The following is an 8,997-nucleotide window of genomic DNA, read 5'->3' on the forward strand; positions in this document are numbered from 1 at the left end:
AAAAAAGACTTTCCGTTGTGGATTGTGGGATGATTATTGAAGGGGCATTTTTCCTGCACACCCACAATATCACTCCTAATTAGGCATTAGGAGTGAGATCAGTTGGGGTCAGGATAACAATATCATGCTAAACCAATCAGAGGCTGAGTAGTGCGGGTCATGCCTTCACCATAGTAGGGAAAAAGATATCACAACCTGGAAGGTTCGGTGAATTCATTCTGCATAATAGTGCGCCATATGCTGCTGTTTGTTTTATTTTCGGAGCAATGGGCCTATGGAACAATGGGCTCTTGTTTTAAGGCTAACAGACTGTTGGACAAATAGGCTTTCTGTCCAATGGGGTATTTTTAGGATTACTGGTGGAGATACTGATCTGAGGTAACGTAGGGCTGAGGGAATTTAGGGTAGAGGGAACATAAGGCTCAAGGAACATAGGGTTGAGGGAAAAAGGAACAGAGCACTGAGGGGACATAGAGTTGAGGGAACGGGAACATAAGAATGAGAGAACATAGGGTTGAGGGAACATGGGGTAGAGGTAACATGGGGATGAAGGAACATGAATGAGAGAACATAGGGTTGAGGAAACATGGGGTAGAGGGAACACAGGGTAGAGGGAACATGGGGATGGGGAACACGGGTAGAGGTAACATGGGGTAGAGGGAACATGGGGATGGGGGAACACGGGTAGAGGTAACATGGGGATGAGGGAACATGGGGATGAGGGGAACACGGGGTAGAGGTAACATGGGGATGAGGGAACATGGGGATGAGGGAACATGAATGAGAGAACATAGGGTTGAGGGAACATGGGGTAGAGGGAACACAGGGTAGAGGGAACACGGGTAGAGGTAACATGGGGATGGGGGAACACGGGTAGAGGTAACATGGGGATGAGGGAACATGGGGATGAGGGAACATGGGGTAGAGGTAACATGGGGATGAGGAAACATGGGGATGAGGGAACATGAATGAGAGAACATAGGGTTGAGGGAACATGGGGTAGAGGTAACATGGGGATGAGGGAACATGGGGATGAGGGAACACGGGGTAGAGGTAACATGGGGATGAGGGAACATGAATGAGAGAACATAGGGTTGAGGGAACATGGGGTAGAGGTAACATGGGGATGAGGGAACATGAATGAGAGAACATAGGGTTGAGGGAACATGGGGTAGAGGTAACATGGGGATGGGGGAACACGGGTAGAGGTAACATGGGGTAGAGGGAACATAGCACTGAGGAAACAGGATTGAGGGAACATTGGGCTGAGGGAACGTAGGGTTGGGGTAACATGGGGCTGAGGGAACATTGGGATGATGGAACATTGGGATGAGGGAACATAGGGTTGAGGGAAGAGGGAACATAAGGTTGGGGGAACAAAGCACTGAGGGAACATAAGGTAGACGGAACATAGGCACGCTCCTAATTTCAGTGCAGCTTCAACGAGCTGCTAGCATGGCTGTAAACTCTTGATTCACAATAAAGCAACATATATTTTATAAGGTATAGATATACACTGTACCGTGTGTGTGTGTACTATCTGATGAGAACTGAAACCTGCAAAGCTGGTTTAACTGTCTGACACTGTGGTGACTGAATACAGCCCTCAATAGAACAATAGCAGATTTGACCAGTGTCCAGAAGGTCAACAGAGACAATACTATCAGTTGCGGTGTTACATCTGGAAAAGCTTGGCTGTTGCAATGAGCCCCTCCTCCCTTTTCTAATTGTCAGCAGCTCACCAAAATAGGGTGCGATTGTGAGCTAGAGGGACGGGAGTGTGTTATATCAGCACCTGCCTATTCTCTGCAGAATACACTGGCTCTATCCCATCTGGCTTCAGGCTGCGAGTGGTTTACTGAGCAGGAAATATATACAAAAAAATAAAAATTAAATCCAACGTTCTCTGGGCCTTGCTTCCCCTCCCCTCTTCCAGCACCACAGCCCGGGCATTCTACCTCGTCTAGATCTGGCCTGACCTAGATCCAGTGTGGAAGCTCTATTTCCTTCCTCGTCACCCTGTGTTGTCATTTAATAACCTGCAACCTGGGAGGAGGCATTGCTCCGCGGTAGATAGACAGCGCCAAACCACCATCATGTATGCTCAATACGGCGCTGGGGGATCATTATTTCTGATTGGACCTTTCAAGTGATTTTAGCAGCCAGGGAAAACATGTCCGGGGAGACTTAATTTCCCCCAACGAGAGCCGCGTTTCGAGTACGAAAAGCATTTACCTGGACACAAAATAATTTTCACATCGGCGAGGCGCCGGGCCAGGGAATAAATGGCACGTCTGTGACTCAGGGCTGATGCAACAGATAGAGCACGATGAAGAGATGATGAGCGGATATTCAAGATGATGACGGGAGATGATCCGTGGAGAGAAAAGTGACATCCGTAACCTCCATAATCGTGTCTCGTGGCGCAGCAGGGGGCGGAATTCAGCTGGCTCACTGAATAGACAGTTTAATCGCCCAAGTAAAAATCACTTAATGCGGCCCTCTACGTCTGTCCTAAAAGGATTGGGAAGGAGAAGCGAGGTAGCTTGCCACTTCATTGTACCCGCCACGCCTTCAACCTCCGCTCCATCCACCCGCTGTCTAACTACTTGAATGCCATCTGCTTGTTGGCTCGCCGGAGAGGGGTCAGAGCCGGGGCATCTGAACAGCCAATTTCGGCACTTTAAAATCTCTCCAAGTACCCCGCTCTTTCTCTGTCACATCATACGAGCACACACAGGGTAACTGGAAACTGCTAATCACCCTAGCAGGGTGCTCACTACGAGAGCCAGGCAAAGGATGTCTGTCAGTCGAAGGGACGGGCAGGGGCCGGGTCTCGAGGTCGAGGAGGATATGAGACAAAGAGCCCGCCCCCGTGTTTTTTCCCCCCCATCGGCCCGTTAAGATCGGCCGGGTTTGAAAGCTCAATCGCCCGTCATCCAGTCTTGTCCCTCTGCTCTCCTCTTACATTCTGCTGCGTTACGAAGGCTGCTGTTTGAAACATGAACGCAGACGATGTTGTGCACATCAAAGCCTTTGCTCGCTCCCCCTTTCACCCCCTCTGTCTCGCATCATCCCGCTCTGCCTCTGTGATGTTCCCATGAACGAGTGAATGTGTGTGTGTCTGCGCACAGACAACCAGAGAGGAGGGCCAGTGGTGTGTTGCCCCCGGGGCTCGGACCTGATCAAAGCAGTCTGTCAGTTCGTTGGTACACAAACAGTACAGAGCAGAGAGAGAGTTGGGGGAGAGACACTGGCACAGAGAGGGAGAAAGGAGGTTTGGGTAGAGCTGCAGAGATCAGAGAGCATCATTCTGTCTTAAACCAGGGTTATGTGGAGGTCAGGAAGCGTCAGCGGGCACTACTCCTCGCTCACCTCAGTTTGAAAGAGAATGTAAACGGGAGTTAAAGGTTGGACTCTCCCAATGATGATGACAGCAACCTGCTGCTTTATTAAACCAAGCAAGTCTCGGTTGCACACTGCCTGTGTTCCAGTACCTATTTTGCGCAGATTTGGTACTTCTCGTGGTATAAAAACAATAACAACAACATAGAATTAAAAACGATATATTTAAATTCACACAGCGATTTAAAAAAAATGTCTTCATTACTTTTGATTTACCCGTGAACAGTCTGGAGATCTAACTGCTGGTGCAAGCAAGTGCGCTGAGTGAAAAGCTTGCTTGTCACTCAGGCGGCAACCTCCGGTTCTGCCGAGTGAAGCCAATGCTTTCATCTTTTAAAATTTCCAATGCAGAAGTCCACTTCTTATATACAGCCTATGGTACACGGTTTCAGCCGCCTTCAAAGAATAAACAGGAAGTCACATAAATAGTTACATGCTGTTAGATCTGATCTGTAGGCTACTTGTAGTGTAGCTGCTCATTTTGATATATTATATGAATAATCTTTATTGTTATCAACCACACAAGATGTTTTAGATGAAACCTTTGTTGCACAACATGCGACTGATGGCCAACAATCTATCGTCAAGTATTACAATTACACAGAAAAACAGGAATTTCTACAAAACGTGGTGTTTGTTGTCAAATCTAAGAGCCAATCAGCTCTTTGATCGGGCGACAGCCAGGTGTTTCCCATCATGCATTGGGTCATACAGTCGGTTGTGAGCAACTGTGGCGTCTGGCTCTAAAATCTGCAGCCGCCTCGATCTCGTGAGGTTATCGTCGACCACGGGTTCATGACGTCAGAGCATGTTGGGATCAAGTCGGACACAAATCTAACCGGCATGCATTGTGCGCCGATCGCCGCTGATCGATTCTGCGAAGGACTGGCTCATCTCGAACGAGCCTAATGCTAGCTAGCAGAAGTGGCTGCAAGGGGCTAACGTTACCGCGGCAGGAGCTAACCAGATTCTCCAACAGGAGAAGTATTTGAGAAGATGCCCGGACCAAGGCACGCTTTCCTGATAAGGTGAGAGCAGACACCTTAGTACTGCAGGCTGTTGTTAACGGTCAGTCTGAACAGATAGCCACTGGGCTACAGCTCGAGGATTTCACACAGCGTACAAGGAGGCTAAGCGGCACAGGGAGCAAACGGCTTTGAACATGAGATTGATTGCCAAGGGGTTCAATGGAGGTGATATGGGTAGAATTCCACATTCTAAAGTTGCAAACATGCAGGAACATATTTCAGCAGAAAACTGTTTGGATGAATTTGTTTGAATTTTTTTTTTGAATTTTTGGATGAAGTGTGCACCCAAACTCAGTCTCATGCTGGAGGAGTCTACCAGTTTAAACAACACAAGTCCCTTGGTCATATAATTAGTAGGGGTGTAACGGTACGCGTATTCGTATTGAACCGTTCGGTACGAGGCTCACGGTTCGGTTCGCATGACGAACCGAATACATTTTTTTTAAAACCTTTATTCAACCAGGTAGTCCCATTGAGATTAAAAATCTCTTTTGCAAGATGTAAGTAACAATACAAGATGTAAGCAAGATGTAAGTAACACTACATAACATTAAGGAGCAGTTTTAGTTTTTTATGCTTATGTGTTGCTAAGAAGACACCCCAGAAGATGGGTCACTCAGGTATAGTTCCATCATTGTTCAAAGTCAAAGAATAACTTCATGATGTTAGTTGTAATGAATAAATATATTTTAAAATCAAGTACATTTCTCTGGCATTTATAGTTTTCTACTGTACCGAACCGTGGCTCCACTGTATCGTACCGAACCCAACCGTGGATTTTGTGAACCGTTACACCCCTAATAATTACTTTAAGATTTGAAGCATGGCTATTAATTTTTTAACTTTCTGATCAAGGAAACTTCATTTTTCATTTGAAGTTAATTTACCCTGATCCAGGACCGTCACACTGTATATCACGGTCAAGGTTTCTTCCTTTATTTCGCCCTGTTTAAAGGGTTTTTGGGGGAGTTTTTCCTGTTCCGATGTGAGGGTCCCAGGACAGAGGATGTCACATGTGTACAGATTGTAAAGCCCTCTGAGGCAAATTTGTGATTTTGGGCAATACAAAATAAATGTAATTGAAAATGTAATGGATGGCTATCAGAGGTAACCTCAGCGTTTCCTAAAAAATTGCTATGAACAGAATGTTGAAAATAGAACCCTACCCAGACCAGCACTAATCTTTGTTGTAATCCTTGTTTTTTCGGCCACATGGAGACAGACCTGCACTTTGAATGGAACATCACACAGCTTTTAACATTTTTTGTTGACATGGCTAATGAGTTAACATTACAGTTCCAGGAAAGGCAGAGCAACATTATCATTGCAAGTCCAATATTTACTCGTCTTTTAGCGCTGATTGGGGCTCCACCAACTCCCGAGAAAAATATCTGGCTCTTCAGATGCCAATTCCTCCACTATGCTCCCTAGCTAGTCTCTTGCTTTGCCTGTCTGTTGTTTGGTGTTGGGCAGGTAGTGTACACTGAGGAGTGGGTAAAACATCTGTCAACAACTGGAGCTGGGAATTACTTTGGGAGACTGAGCCAAAACTGTAAAGTTGTGGGCCATAAACACAAAACAGTTAGCTAAAAGACAAAATTGCCTTTTGAAGCTAAAACATAAGCACTTCGACCAAAACGTCTTGGGATTTGAATACATGAGGAACACCACTGGGAAGCTACATAATATATAAAAAAAAGATTAAAAAAAGAATGGTCCGGCCTGTTAATCACACCCATAGACACATAGATCCATGTGCAGTTAATCTCTCTCCAACCCTTTCCTCTTTCTCTGTATCTGGCCACTATCCCATCGCACACTCCAAGAAACACCCATCAGCTCCAATGTCACCGCAGACGTGTCTTCGGTGGCGATAGTCGATAGTCGCCAAAATGACGCACTACCGTTGCATTCGGAGTGGGGCTAAAAAGGTTGTTTCGATGAATAAAAGCATTGAGCATTCCCGACACGTAGCTGACGGCTCTGTCTCTTGGAGAAAAAGAAAAGTGAGGAACCGGGGAGGGGGGGGGGAATAGAGCACATCAATTTGGTCGGAAAAAAATGAGAAAGTTTGTCCCTGACGCCTCTGTCAGAATGAACGATTAAGATATCTAATATGATGTTTAAAAGCTGCGGGGCAGGCGAGCTGATAACGGCTCGATAAGGCCTTTCTCGTCCTCGCGTGCTAATTAGCTTCTTGCTTGCTTTTTTGGGGGGGGGGGGGTTATCTATTTAAAAAGCTTTGAAGGAAGAGAGAGGCACCTGCATCAATCATAATTATTTTACTCATACTAAAATTAGCCAAAGAGAGGAGGAACAAAGTCTCGCAGGAAGAATGAAGGAAGGCTGGTGCGAAGGAGAGAGAGATAGAGTGTGTGTGTGTGTGTGTGTGTGTGTGTGTGTGTGTGTGTGTGTGTGTGTGTGTGTGTGTGTGTGTGTGTGTGTGTGTGTGTGTGTGTGTGCGTGTGTGTGTGTGTGTGTGTAAGAGAGAGAGATGAGTTGAATCGATAAATATCACTCCGGCTGATTGGACTTAATTAGAGACATAGAGAGGCATTCTGGACGGGACTGGCTGGAATTGAGTTGGCCAAGTTGTCAGAGCCAATTAGGCCGCTGTATTATTGCAGCAGACAAGAAAACACACAGATTAGATGAAATTCTGCGCCTCTGTGTGTGTGTGCGTGTGTGCGTGTGTGTGTGTGTGTGTGCATATCAGAAAGACACTGCTTCCGGCAGAAACATGGCCAGGTGAGTGTCCTCCTGTGGTTTGATAAACTGATACAACAGCAATAATAATCACTCACCGCTCATCACGCACTGTTCCCTGATCACACAATACTCCAGCTGTCAGCTGCTGGGCGTGCAGCTGTGGAGACACACTTTTTTTTAAACTGGATCTCTGACTTATCGTGGGTTCAACTGCGTTCGTCTCCCCCCCCCCCCCCCTCCGCGTGCATCTGCGCATGAACGCATGCCAACGTTTGATTGCGGCAGGATGCAATCACTCTAGCGCGGTCGATGCAACGGGACTCCTCTGAGTCGGTACTAACGCCGCAATAGAACCTGCAGAGAAGCAGACCTGAGTTCAGCCGGGCTTTGCGGTGGAAGCGTCGCTCAGAGTTTTGGCGTACGGAACAATACGGCTTCACTTTCAATCTGCGTGAAGCCGGAATGGAGACGGGCCTTGTCCGTGGTCCAATGACAAGTGGGGCAAAGATTTAGATAATTATTCCCAAATCCTCAGGCTGTTTTTGGATTGCGTATAGGTGCAGTGTAGCATGGTAGGCTCTGCTCTGCCTTCAGTCAGCTAGAAAAAAACAAGACGTGAGGAAATTAGATCTCAGGAAAAGTATCAAAGCAAAAACAGGAGAATGATGAGATGAAAAGAAAGAAAGAAACAAGCATGAATTTTCAGTGTCTCCATCTCTCGACGGACAGACTTCAAAGATGGGCGAGACAACACAGAGCAGATGCAGAGATGGCTTTATTTGCGATGCTGCCCAAGGCAACACAGCCGCAAGCAGCGGCGACATATCCTGTTTTAATTGTTGAGAAGTTATTTTTACCCTCCTCTGGGTGGCACAACGAACTTTTACTGTCCAGGTTCCTCTGGAGCTGGACTGGATGGAGCTGCTGATGACAATAAATATGTCACTTGCTTCTGACACTCAGTTTCGGGGAAACGCAATCATGTTTAATCATGTTCTTGTTTTTTGTCTTTTACATATTGACATTAAAAGGAGCAATGTGTAAGATCTGGCCAGAATTTAAAACATTCAAACAATGAACTGTTACATGTGGACTGTACATAATAAATGGATGCAGTCGTTGAAGCCTCGAGTTCGGCATTTTTTGCAACCACTGACGAACGCAAGTGACTATATTTGGACTGTGGAGGATTGACGCTTTGGTACAGCTCTGGTACCGACCTGTCAATCCCAAGGTAGCCCCGCCCTAAAGCATACTCTGCTTTATGGTCTATGTGACTCTAAATGGACCATAACCTACTAAATGAACATCATGCTGTATTGAAGAATACTTGAAACTGGAGACTGAGACCATAAACTCATGTTTACAATGTTTACTAAGGTAATAAATCAAGAGAGAAGTAGAGTCATTTTCTCATAGACTTCTATACTATCAGACTTCTTGTTGCAACCAGAGGATGGCTATCAGGAAGAATGCAGGTTTAAGGACCGCCTGCTAACATTATCAATAGAATGTGAAGAGGTTACAGATTTTGACGTTATGTCAGAGATGTCTGTGTATCGTGTGGCAGAGATATCTACTGAAATGAGGATGGTAACCAGCTAGCCCAGGTCCGTCCTGTCTCGTAATACAACTCTGTCGTCAGCCCAACACGAGAGGACGGAAAAGTAGAGCTGCCCCGAGGGCTTGTCGGTCACGTTGAAGGTACAGAGTTTGTATGCTTTTCGATAGTTTGTTTTTGGATTAAATCCAAAGTGGCAGAAATGAGAAAACAACTTGCATTTTGGTTTCATCCTCCCCGCTGTGGAGGCCGCAGTGCCAGGAGATGGACCCAACTCTCATTCAGCCACGACAT

This window comes from Melanostigma gelatinosum (genome assembly GCF_949748355.1).
Source record: "Melanostigma gelatinosum genome assembly, chromosome: 3".
In the NCBI taxonomy this organism is placed as follows: Eukaryota; Metazoa; Chordata; class Actinopteri; order Perciformes; family Zoarcidae; genus Melanostigma; species Melanostigma gelatinosum.